Here is a 13,524-nt window from a genome sequence, read left to right on the forward strand (position 1 = left end):
GTATTCAGGTATTTGCCGTTGCAAATAAGCCTTGTATGTCTTAAATGCTATATTTCACCTTCATGTCACTTAAGAACACTCATTATAATACCAGGATGTTGTGTATCTGTTATTACCTAACGTGTCTCTTTGAAGTGCTGCTGCCTTAAAGTTAGCCTCCTGCTTACCTATTTATCCACTTAAACCAGTGACTGATTTCCAAAGTAGCAAGCACTCAGCTTTGAATAATTTTTTTTTTTTTTTTTAGCTTGAAAGACTATCATTCCTTGATTGTACCTAAAAATTTCAGATCTGTCAATCCAGGAACTTAAAATGGGCTTTGTTCTGTGTCCCCATAATTAACTGAATTTGTAGGTAACGGTCGTTTTTCTTTTTTTTGTTTTGTGTAGCTCTTATTTCAGTACATCCTTAAGATGTGTTGATTTCTAATGGGTGCTCGAAGTGCTTGCCTCTTGTATTCGTGATACAAAAAGAGGGCGCAAGTTTTAAATTTGTTGTTTGGTAGCATTTTTTTACTGTACGTACAAAAAATGCTATTGAGCCTTAATTTCCTTGCAGCAATTGTATGGGTCCTTCTAGGATCCGTGTCCACTACGGTCAGCCTCAGAGCAGGCATCATTTAAATAAATTAGGCTAGCAATTATCATAAAGCTACTACGAAGGGAAAATACTCCAGTTTCTCAAATGTCATGTGCTGGTGAGCAATTCCAGATTGTTTAACTCCAAGACTGGTGTTTATATGTGATACATCTTTGAAGCAGACAAACAGGCTGAACAAGGATTATGATAAGCGTAAGGACCTTGGCATAAAATGGGTTCTGTCAAACTTCTTTGCTTCTTGGGGAGAGGAGGCATGTTGAAAAAATAAAATCACAGATCAAATTCAGAAAAATGGAAGTCTCTGCTCTGCTCAGTGTGAAACACAGGTTAGCTGCCTTATGTAGTAGTCGAAGAATGTCCTTTTACATCAACTCATAGGCTCCTCAAAAGTGCAGTACTTTTGGCGTGATCTGAAGTTGAACATCGAAGTCTGAGCTAGTCATTCCCAGTGTTCCCATGAAGGGAAATAGAATGTAAAAATCTCTTTATGGGTTGTAGGTTCAAGCGTTTGTGGAGAGCAGCCTCAGCTAGGCAGGTTGCAACACTGCAGAAAGCTGCTCTCATATGCCTTTCTGAAATTATTTACATACTGAGTAAATAATTAGTGATTTAGGACCAACCATGTCGGTTCTTATGTTTTTCTACTGCTTTCACTTACAATGTTGTCATTGTTTTTGCTCACAATACATTGTAACTTTCTTATAGTGGTCCCTCCCACTTAAAAATCCAAGCAAAAAGTGATTTCTACTCGGGACAACTTGGCTTCTGTTCCTCTAAAAATATGGAGATGTTAATATATTCAGTTTTACTCATTTCTATTCATGTAAATCCCTATGAACTGAACTCCATCTTGGTCTGTGAATTTAGTTGGGCTTCTCAAATGAATCGTGTTTTTCAGATTTTGCTTCTAGCTGACTGTCCATATTAATTTCAGAACTTTATAGTTCTAATAAAATTCTCTTGATGAGCTATGAATTTATGACACCTGCTTCATTGTATCATAACTGTTTTGAAGTTCTTTAATTTATGCAAGATGTTAAGGTTTTCTGAGAGCAAAACCATAGAAATGAGCCGGCTTGTATCCTATGCTGGCTTCAGCCCCCTGAGAGCTCAGGAACAAACAGAAACTACAGCACCTGGAACTATGCCAAATGATTTGAGAACTCCCTAGAAAATAGTAAGCCTAACTAGTGATGTATATTTCTGTCATGTTTGGGATAACCCTTGAAGTTTCTGTGTTCCTCCCTGAAAATACTAGTATCTACAAATGTATGGAGTTGTTTTGGAAGCTCTTGCAGGTGTCACAGCTGAAATTAGAAGGCATGCTTGCAAATCTCACCACACAAAAGACTGAGGCTTAGTGAGTAAGACATATCATGCCTTCCTAGAAATGATGCTGGGAAGCACAAAACATATATTATGAAATGTACTTGCTCTTATTGATACACTGACATGTTTCCTCACTGGCTTTGCAAAACAAGTTTCAGCCTTGAATTCAGTGAGAACAGGACATCCAGACGTGACCAAGAATAAATTCCTAATGTAGATAATTCCCAGATAGGCTAAGTTCCCCCTGGGGAGGGAGAGTTGATGAGCAAGAGGAATGAAGTTCACTCCTCAGGGGACCTTATTTTCCAATTTCCGTTCATAGTTACATGTTCACTGCAAATTCCCATCAGCAAGTTGACTTCGGTTGCAGAAAGAAATATTTCATAATCTGCGCTATCGTAAGTAAGAAATAGCTTCAGCTGTAGGATGATGAAACTATGGATAAAATGAGTTTTAAGTTCATCGGTCCAGGTAAAACTATCGTCTTTTATGAAAGGAGGACTCACATACTTACTTCTGAAACTTTAGGTTACTTGAAGCCATCTCTTCCTTTGATTGCAGCTGAGCATGACAAGTAATACCTTAGCTGAAATGGTTTAAGAAACTCCTGTGGTAATCTGAAGTGAATGGGATTTATATTATTCTTCAAAATAGCTTATTTAAATGTCCTGAGAACACTGTTGCATCAGTTGCAAAGCCACTCTTCCTTTCCCATCCCTCTCCCCATCAGTACAGAAATAGGAGTTTCGTTTCCAGGCCAAACAGGAGCCACATGACAGGGACTGTCATGCTGTATCTAAGCATACTTTTGCCAAGCCCTGGACATTGGAGCTGTGCTGCCCCTCGTCTACGTGCAGGGAACGTACCTTAATATACAAGTACCCAAGTAAGATGTGCTAATAGTACTGGTAAGACAAAGATGCTGCCACAGAAGGTGAAGCAGTGTGGGCTTTGGTGTGCCTTAGTAATGAACTTAAATTCCAGAAACACTGGGTGTATTTTTGATCGTATTGCTAGGACATGGTAAAGCCTATGCTACTCTTCCTCTGAATGTTGTTAGCAACGTTAGCTCTAGTTAGTTAATGCAACCTACCTATTCTGCTTGCCTGTGTAGACCAGGCCAATTCCAACAAGTAGTATCTACAAGTAGCAATTAATGAAGCACTGCGAAAGGTACTTTACCTGAAGTATATGAAAATGTTGCCTAAAACCCAACAGAAACTCCCCATGTACCCTCAGAAACGACTCCTTCCCGTCTGTCCTGATTCTGTGTATTCGTCACCTATTGTGGTTTTTTTCCTTACACAGTAACTGAGTGCCTTTATGGGCCCTTTTTCTCTACGGTTTTATAGAACCCAGATGCATAACCAAAACAAAACATGCTCTCACAAGCTTTTTGGGAATATACACAAACGGTCTCATGGGTCTTTATCAAACCCTTAGATTATTCGTCACATGTGTCACTATTGGTGCAAGCGTCTTGCCTTATGAAGCTGTTCCTCTGAAAGGACCTTACTGTCTCTTTACTTCATAGGCTTATTTGTCTCAAAGCTTTCTGGGAAAGTGTTTTGGTTTATGTTGCCCCTGGGTCTTGTGGATAGGGTTTTATTATTATTAACAGTAACTCTGTAGCTCTTTTGGAATGCATCTGCATGAAAAAGTAAAGCCACCATGCACTTAATTACTATCAGCTATTAAATTTGAAATACTTACCCATTCAGCTGTGTCTCTACGCATTTATTTTTGAACACCGTAACTAACTAACTGTATTTAATTCTTTTCACAGGTAACATAAGCAGCTGATGAAATCTTAGTGGTTTTAGCAGTTAGTGATTGACAAGATTAAACTATTCTGACTCTCAGTGAGAGTAGCACTTGGTGTTTTGTGGTGTTCTAGCTCTGCATTGAGGCATGGTATTTGTTATTCCTCTGCCTCCCTCAGGCAAAGTGGCAATTCAAGACTTTGGTGCTGGAGGAAGTCCAGTTAGGTGGAAGGTCCCTGCTCTGCCCAGAACATGCTATCGAAGCGGTTGGGAATTCAGCATCTGGATCAATATAGCTTTGAAATCCTCTTTCTCTGTGTTTATACTAGGGTTGCTTGCTGGTTGTTAATCTGGGAAAAGTTAAATGCCTAAGCAACCAGTAGTACAATTGATACTGTCACAAGATAATGCAGTTGCTCTTGAGAACAGTGAGATTACCAGACAAGCTGCAACTTGTACAGCTGTGTACTTCCAAAGCTCTAGAAAACTAATGTTAGTTGTCAAGAGTAGAGAAGCTCTTGAAAGCCTATTAGGTTGCAATCCATTTTTTTTCTGCTCCATGAAGATTGATAAATTATGTGCATTTGTCTTTCACAGTTTCTTAGTGAAGGTCCTTTTGATAAAAGGAGTCTTGAACCTGGTAGTAAATTTTTTTCTGTCTCTGCTGCACTGTGACCTGCTGCTTGACACTGTTTTTGATGTCCTCCTTTGTATAAGCAGAGCCTTTTTTAAGGAAGGTTTGTAGTCTGAAACCGCTCAATACTGCAGTCAAGAGTTTTTGGGAAAACATAAAATAGGAAAAGACCTAACTCCTTGGTTTCACATCATTGAGGAACTTCTAGCCTCATTAAGGGGACTAGAAGTTATTGCAGTACCTGACTTTTTCTGTACCAAATATATAGAGACCTGCTAGATCTCTTAGACTAAATAGAGTCTGTAATTTTTCCCATCTCCTGGAGTGACTGAGTGAATTACTAACCACTTACCATCTTCTCCTTCTACGATAGATGAAGAAGGTGGTTATTGTAGCAAACAAGTTATAAAGGTGTTGGCATCCATGAAAATCAGATGCAAGTGGTCTTCAACCAAATCTGGGCTGATACTCACTGTAGAAGTCATCACGGCTGGCTATGCAAGAGACCTGAAACCTTGATCTCTTGGCTAGGGAAAAACAAACTTTCCAAGGTGCTTCATTTCGTACTGAATCAACATGTTAGTTCATGTTCTTAAGTTAAAATCTTAAAATATTCTATCTAAAACTGCTGAATTGAAAAAATGCTACTTTCTTAAACGTGGTGCGTGGAGCACTTATTTCAGTCTCAGCACTTGCACCTTAAATCTTTTAAAATGAAGTTCACTATCTTCTGCTCCGTATTTGAGAAGTGGATAGTGACCATAAATGGGCAAAATACTTCAATGAGCTCTCCAACTGCAGCTTTTTTTTCCCCTCCCCCAAAAGGAAGTGAACGCAGAGAATGTATTAATTGTTTGGGACTGTCCCCGTGACAGCCTTATCTTCTCAGGCAAACCCTTTTAAAAATAGAGTATGTGTTACATATGATGGAGTTCATAAAAACAACATCATATTAATAAATTTCTTACTAGAAATTAAGTTAAGAATGTAGAGTTTTTAGGAGGAGATTCCTAGTTAATATCTGAATTTGTGCTTTCATAGTTTGGAAAAACTTGTGTTTAAGCAGTTGGAAAGTTTGAGATAAACTGATGTTACAAGCAAGCTGTACTTTCCTGAGTCTTTCACTGGGAACTATGTGAACTTGGAAACAAACTTGAGAGTATTTGCATATGCTCAAAATATATAACTGGTAGGTGGATTGAGACTTGCTATTCTACATATTCAAAGAACATAAGGATCATCATGGCAGCTCTGTACTGACACTTCTACGGGTTGCGCAGTAGTCAAGCAGAGTGAGTGTGAGCTGTACCTGAAAGGTGGAAAAGCATCAGTCTGGCTGGCCGAAACATAGGAGTGAAATACCGAATGCAAGAACTTTCCTCACTTGGAGTAATGTTCCTGTTGCTCTATGCTGTCACCGCCATCTATGAAGTTCTTTGATATACCACTACAGAGTGCTTGCATGCAAATATAAAAAAAGTCATCTGTTGTCTGCTCAGGGATCCAAACAATCTTGTAACTCTTACATGTTCTTTTCTGTTAAGTAACTTGATCCACGTTCTGTCGTTATACTGGTTGTATAAATTTGGATGCTTGGTAAAGCAGCATCTTGTGTGTGTGTGTGTGTAGCACACACAACTTGTTGGGTGAGCCACAACTTTCTAGTAGCAAATTAGATAACGTGATGTGTTCTCCAAGCTAAGCTGTGTAACTGTGGTAGACTTTGTTTTCTGCTTGTTGACTGTATCAAAGTTAAACAGCACGAGTAATTCCTGGGTTGATGTCAAATAAAAATTATTTTGAGAACGGAATTTATTTTATTTTAGCTTACATATCTGAAAACCTCTTTCTCTTTGGTCTGATTTAGTGGTAGTCTTCAGTTTTGCCTTCAGCAGGAGTATATGATCTCCCCAATATATGGCATGAAGTTGAATGTCAGAGTAAAACAAGTGCATTGCTCTGGAGAAGTTCTTTAGAAACAAACTTAGTTGGGTCCTGACCAGTCACATGGGAAAAAAATACAGGCCAGGCAAATAAGAGGAAGACTTTGTTTCTTGAAAGCAAAACTTCACTATGTGCAGGTGTTTACTGGGTTTTTGGCTTGTTCCTCATGTGTTTTCTGCTGCTGTAAGCTTTGGCTACACTCACTAACCTGTAGAGAAGATTAGAAACATGAAAGTACTGTCTGCCAGGGATGACGGTCAGCTTGAAGCTCCAAAGCTGTTTTCACTGGGTCTTCCTTTGCCAGCCTCTCTTTTCCATCTTTCCTGCTATTGGGCTTGCGTAGGGTTAGCCCAGACTTGCAGCAGAATGAATCGGAGTTGATGGCAGATGTTTATTACTGCCTGCTGAGAACCTGACTTTGTGTTTTCTAAACTGTATTTTTAGAAGTGCATTAAGTGCAGATGGGTTATAGAAATGCTTAACAGTTTGGCTGTTATTCTTTTACTTTTGTGATAGCATTTCTCTTGGCTACAAATCCTCCTCATTTCTGTAAAACTGCAGATGATTGGTATTCCTTCAACACTAAGTCAGCCGATGGAGACAAATTCTTCTGTTCTGGTTTCTAAGTATCTCTTGCATAAACTAAGTCCACAAATTGCTTGTATGACTGTGTAAATTGAATTACTCCGAGCTAGTCTTTTATCTCTTCATTGGAAAGAAGCATTTTTAATGGTGAAAACTGATAAGTGGAGCATTGTCACCAGTGTGTGAAGCAGCAGACTGCTGTAGGTTTAGAAGTGCAAAAGGTCTGGATCATCAGTGTTGTACTAACTGGATGGCAGTAAAAACATTTATAGCAGTTAAAACATTTTTGTTTTTCCCTTTCCCACCCTTCTTTCTGGTTGAGAATTGTTATTGGTATATACACTTTGGCTGGCATTTGGGCGTGTTTTTACGTAAGATAAAAACTTTGCCTCAGTGCTGAATGCCTGATGTATGGCAGGATGTGATACGTGGCGTATTTTGTCTCTGTTCAGGTTTTGCTGCTGTGGCTGGGTTCTCTTATCTCGTGGATATGCAACTTAATGTGAACTGAAAGGGGAGTCGCGTCTGACTGCTGTACAAAAGCTCTGTAACGTTTTCTCACACCATGCTGGTTTCTGATTGATAGATGTCAGACTCTTTTCAGTAATTAGCAAAACTCGGGTGTCGATTTCTGAACAGTATCTTGTTTTTCTTTTGTTTGTTTTTAAGTACACATAGCTAGATCATGAGTGGGACTCGCTATTCAAATCCAAGGCGGTGCGGGCGCTTCCAGCCCCCAGTCAGGAAATACTTGGCTTTTGAAGCGTAACGGTCGCTGCACGGAGCTCTGGCTGTGCCATGATATCAGGAACTGAGCCTGAGGAAACGCTGTGACAGCACAGCCAGCCCTTTGTGGGAGGGGGCATCTTTCTGCATTCACTTAGTGCGGGAATCTGCTCCCGAGTCCTCGTGTTCATGACCCCAAACTTCAGTGACGGTTTTGCTTGGACATGCCTGTGCTTCTGAACTGGAGCCCACACCAGAAGGTACTGCCCGTTCCTAACGTGCGTGCGTGAAGTACGTTCCTCTTGCATCTCTATATGGTGGGAGGGATCTGACACTGCAGCTCGCTTGGTGGTGGAGCAAGAGGGGCCGAGCTGCTGCTTTGCTTTGAAAATAATCGCCTTGCTAGAACTGCTGTCATTAAGTAGCCTGATGTGTTAGGCATGTTTGTTAGATGGTACTTCACAGTCATGCTAATGTTTGTAAGCCTTATGGTATGAAGAAAGGCTCTGCTTTGTTAATAAATTCCAGACTTGAAATTTTCAGTGTAGAAGCTAGAAACAAACTAACAAGAGCTGTTGCTTCTCTGCACACTGAAATTCTGTCCAGCTGTGGAAATAATGATATACAGCAATTGAATTTTGTTCTTCTTCACAATATCCATAGTGTTTGAGTTTTCAGTTTGGGTTAAAATTGAAAGCACCGCTCGCTTAATTAATGTGGGATGCATTTGAATGTTATCCTTCCAGCAAAAAGGGGAGCTCCACCTTTGTTCACGGGAGGCTGTTGTAAATTCAAAGGGAGTGTATTTTTTTTTTTTAGTGCTTCAACTTCTCTCGCCGCTAAGTGTGCAGTATCACTATGGAGATACTCTGCCTGTTGTACAGTTGTGAGAAACTGTTCTTGTGTTACGGTGCAGCATGTGTGATGTAGTAGGCTTGATAGCCGCTCTGTTTTGCAACTTCAAGGTAGTGGTGATAAACGCCTCATAACTGAAGTTCTTTTTTGGGGTTTTAAGGCGGGGTTGATAGAATTAATGTTCACAAAACCTAGTTGCATGATGTGGGAAGATGTGCAAAAAAGTTTTAATTTGATGTTATTTGTTTTCCTGTAGTCCTCTCTGATTTTAATCCAGTCAGATAAAAGAGCTTGCATTAGTTGCAGGAGGAAGCTGTTTGCTCTCCATTATATGTTGACCCTGTCATAGGTCTAGTCAAAAGGGACAGAACTGGATGGAGCCCATGAACTGCAGAGATGGAATTAGCAGATCAAGGATATTAATATATCTGTCTTCTAGCCAAGGTTAAGTGCTGCAGCTGGCCAAATGGATGATGTACTGCAGTAGCTCATAAGGTCGATAGTCAACATCATGGGGAAGGCGGGGCGAAAGGGGTGTAGGATGCAAGTGGAATTGACTGGGGGAACCATTTAACTAAAATTGATGCTGTCATTAGTTTCAGCTTACCGAAACTCTACTGTCTGTAGCAAACAGAGTTTGTGATGGTATAACAACTGTCACTTTACTTCTTACCTTGTATATTCAGAGCTGAATCAATCTTACTGTAGGTGATGCAGAACTTGACCAGTGCCATCTGTTCTGATTTGAGTAAAGCTAACTTTGCTTATTGAATCGCCACGTACTTAATCAGATCTAAGTGGCTGAAGAGTGTTTCGTACAATCATTCATACAATTCATACAATTTAGGCTACTAAAATATGAATAATAACAAATTTAATTTGGGTTCCCAAGTGGTGGATTTTTCTCCTTAATTAGACTTATCAGATTGATCCTGTTTCCCTAGAGTGAAATATTGCCTCTTTGATGTCAATATGAAGGTCTTACTTGTCTCTTAACTCAGTCTGGTATGTTTGGTTTTGGTGGTTTGTTTTTTTTGTGAGTGGGTTTTTTCGGTGGTTTGTTTGTTGTTTTTTTTTTCTCCTCAACCAAGTGTTGAAGTGTTCCTCACACCAAGGAACTAGTATTACAGGTCTAGTCTTGTACTTACGGTGCGCACTGTCCATCCTTGTCCTTTGGCCTCTTGTGTTTGCGAGGGTTTTGGTGCAGGCCCTGAAGAACGATCTCCACTCTTCCGAGTTCTCTAGGCTTTATTTGGAGATTTGAGTTACTATGAGTACTTTTCAAGGGCCTTAAAGTTTATGTGCCACTTGTCTCATGACAGGCGTTTACAGGTCTTGACAACTGGAAGGGAAGAAAGCTCATCTGAAGCGCTCACATCCATTTTGTTTGAAATCAATTTATTAATACCTGGCAGAGTTCTGTGTGCCTGTAACTATTTAAGGATGAGGTCACTGTGGTGCTAGATAAAGCTTTGTGGGCTGTTCCAACATATTTGAGTAAGTGTGTTGTTTAGTCCCTTCATCTAGATAATAAACCATATCTATCTAGTTCTTCATGAAGCTTGTCAGGATTTTTTTTCATTTTTCTGATAACTTTTCCATTTTTTTGCCTAGTTATGTGTATGCTCCTAGGTTTTAGCTCTTAAGGACCTTGCTGCTTCTGTTCTGGGAGCTCATCCTCTTCTCTTAACCATTTAAAGTGAGATGTTTTAATAGACTTTTTACAATCTGTCATCAATAAATACAGTATGTGGGACAATTAACATTTAGAATGTCAGTTTAAGATGCTAGTAATGTTAATTTGTACAGACTGGGAATATGTCCATCTCTAACAAGCTTATATTGTTCTATCACTGTATTTTGGTTTTAAATATTGGGGGAGTTTTTTTGGTAGCTGCCTTGTTCCATGTCATGTAGTAGTCTGCTACTCCTCAACAGTTTAGGGAAACTTTGTGAATAATACCTGTAGGCATGGCCTGCATTACACTTCTGCTTTCTCTTTCTGGTTGAGAACTGCTGTCCTGGCACGGCACCATTGGCTCCTACCTCTCTGCCTGAGAAGCCCTCTGCAGCTCCCTTTGGGACGTAGTCATCTTCTCTGCCTAGCGATATTTGGAAAAAGGTGATAAGCCCCTAGACCATGGGACTTGGGAGAGGCAAAGCGTGGGACAATTGAGTCATCTTGCATTGTCCCACCAGCACTAGCACCACTGGGTTTGTTTGGGCTGCAAGCATGTCTCTCTCACCCTGCGAATACACTGCCTGTCCCCCTCTACTCCAATCTCCCTTTTTGATACAACTATCTTTAAGGCTTGATGACAAAAATTCTAAGTATGACAAATAGATTAGTTGCTTAAATATTTTAAGGATTTATTTTCTTTGTGTACAAGTGAATGCTGAAAAACTATGTGATAACTCAATTAACCTTTTTGGTTTGTTACAGTGTAACAGCTTGGTAGCATGTGCCCAGGAAGATCCACAATGACTCTGTAGGTTCAGGAATAAGAATCCTATTTGTCCCTTTCTGCTGCTTAATTTCATGAGACTGCTGCAGGGAAATAGTAGAACTTAGAAACACATTAATAAGTTCTGAATGTTTCAGGATTCTGTCTTCTTAAAAATATATATTACTAAACTGATTTCTGAAAGTAGTTAAGCAGTTTCATCCTGTTAAATAAATACTTTTAAATCTCCATTCTGCTTACTATCTTGTCTAATGTTGCCCTGCAATTTCAACATTAACAGGTAATAAGCTAGTATCCAAATCCAAAAAAGTTACACAACTTTGATGGTGAAACTTTTGTGACTAGGGCTTCTTGATATACAAAGCAGCAAAATGTCGAAAACCAATGATACACACCAAAAAAATGTGTAAAAAGCCACATTGGGGTGGTCGCTATGCTTGATAATTGTGTAACTTTTCCTGGATCTTGCATTTCAGGAAAATATAGATGCAAACTCTTGTTTAGACTCCACTCGGTTCCAGTTATGTTTTTTGTCCAAAGTCAAAACATTAAATGAAAATACTGTAATCTGATCAGGTATGTCTCAGATGGCAGTGGCGCTGGGTTCTTGATAAGATAGTATCACTCTGGAAGTGAAGAGGGTGAAGTCTAACAGTACAGGCTGGCACATCATCAGTCATTGCCACATCATCATCGGTTTACAGTTATTCCTGTACACTGAAGACCAATAAAATCCCTATGTATTACTAATTGCCTACCAATCTTAGTATCTGTCTTGCATCTTATACTTGAAGCTGTTTTTCACACTGTACTATCTAGAAAATTCATGAAATAACCAACAAGCATCTGGTACAGATTCTGGACTGTCTGATGGATATTTCTTACCCATCGTGATATCCGTGTATTACGTTGTTTTCCTCTTCATCTGTATATAAGAAAATTATTCATAACTACAGAGATTAAATAGGTCTCAAAATTTCACCTTGATGTATTACTTTAATTTTGTGGACAGGTAGAAAAATAAGAATTAAAGTGAATACTGATGAGGGTGCACTCTGAAAAATAATGTAGCCTGAAAAAGTGTTATCTAAACAAAGCCACGGATAAGGATTGGTTGGGCAGTATGAGCTGAAGCCTCTGCTCTAATGTTGGAATCCCTCTATGCTGAAGTGAAAATACTATAGTAATTTATGTGGTAGGTAGAAACAAAAGCTGAGCAGGAATTGTGAAATAGTAATTGTGACTCGAATACTAGTGTCTGAAGAGTATACGTGATCTGGGAAAGACAGAAATAAAACCAAGTGATTTTTTTTTTTTTTTTTTTTAATAGAATTGCAATTACTTAAAACTCTGTGTGTCTGTTTATGGGTGAAATCTCTGAGAGGAGGGGATAGGTGGGGAATCCTGTTGTGGTAAAGTTGGTAGTGTCTTATTCCTAGCCTCTTTGGACATTCACTGGCAAGGGAGTGGGAGGATAGGATGTGTTAGGAGGCTATTGGGTGTTACTAGAAAGATTTAAGAATTTCTTTTCTGGTCTTTTATCGTAGAAGCGATGAGCAAGTGTCATAACTCAGTTATTGGAGTGGAAGTGATGGTACACTTTTTTAAAAATCCAAATTGCCAATTAAACAGCTGACATTGTTTATTCTAGTTGATCGAGTGTAGAATTTATGCATTTTGAATAGAATTATCATTTGTCACTGTACTTCGACTAGAGATATAAGTGAATTGCCCTGTAACAGGTTCTGGATTCTAAAAAGGGAAATCTTAATTAAAAGACAGCTAAGCTTATGAATTTTGCTAAAATGGAGAGCTAAGGGATTTAAACTCTAGAGCTTCTTTAAGCACAGATCATAGGAAAAATAAGAGAACTGATCAGTGGAAAAAGAGCTGCATCTTGGGATATGAACTGGCAGGTATAGAATGAGAATTGTCCATGTCCAGCTGAGCTGGCATGGCTGGGAGGAAGTGCACCTTGGGCAACGGTAAAGCAGCCTGGTAGTGAGAATGAAGATTAAATATGCTCTAGTATCTGTGTCATATCAAGACTGACTTTTAGCCTCACTGAAAACTGAGATGATGATGACATCTATAGAGATGAAAGTCAAGTGGTCAGTAGATTTTAGGGTAATTGAACTCAATTTTGCAATAAATGAACTGGAAGCAGATTTGATTTGAATGCACAGTGGAAAAGGAGAGTGTAATGGGAGACAGGGATTAAGACAAGGTAATTTTCCACTGTGACTTGTGAAAGTATTGGCATACAAGATTACTACCTCATTAGCAAGTTCAGCTGGTATCATGTGACTGAAAGAAAGAGATACTGTAGGGAGCATGGCTTACTTAGATGTGACTTCAGAATTATCTTCTTTTAATAGAAAAAGTACTTTGAAACAAATTATCAAATATTATAGACGTGGTGGGAAACTGTATGGAATACAAAAGTTGTTGATTGATTGCATTGGATTAGAGAACTGATTTCTCTTGCCAAGAAAATCAGATATTGTCTCTTGATCTCATTGTCACTAGTAACTTCCCCAATGCATGTAACGTGATGGTGTTCGTTATTCTTCCAGAGAAGATGAGACCTGGCGAGAAAGAGGATTGGTTAAGCAGAGATACT

At 39.2% G+C, this 13,524-nt stretch overlaps 1 protein-coding gene across 1 annotated transcript in view; it reads left to right on the plus strand.

Moving 5' to 3' along the window:
• Positions 1-13,524, plus strand: part of TBC1D4 (TBC1 domain family member 4) — a 111,969-nt gene that overhangs the window by 50,589 nt on the left and 47,856 nt on the right.

This window comes from Tauraco erythrolophus, chromosome 1 (genome assembly GCF_009769465.1).
Source record: "Tauraco erythrolophus isolate bTauEry1 chromosome 1, bTauEry1.pri, whole genome shotgun sequence".
NCBI classification, from domain to species: Eukaryota; Metazoa; Chordata; class Aves; order Musophagiformes; family Musophagidae; genus Tauraco; species Tauraco erythrolophus.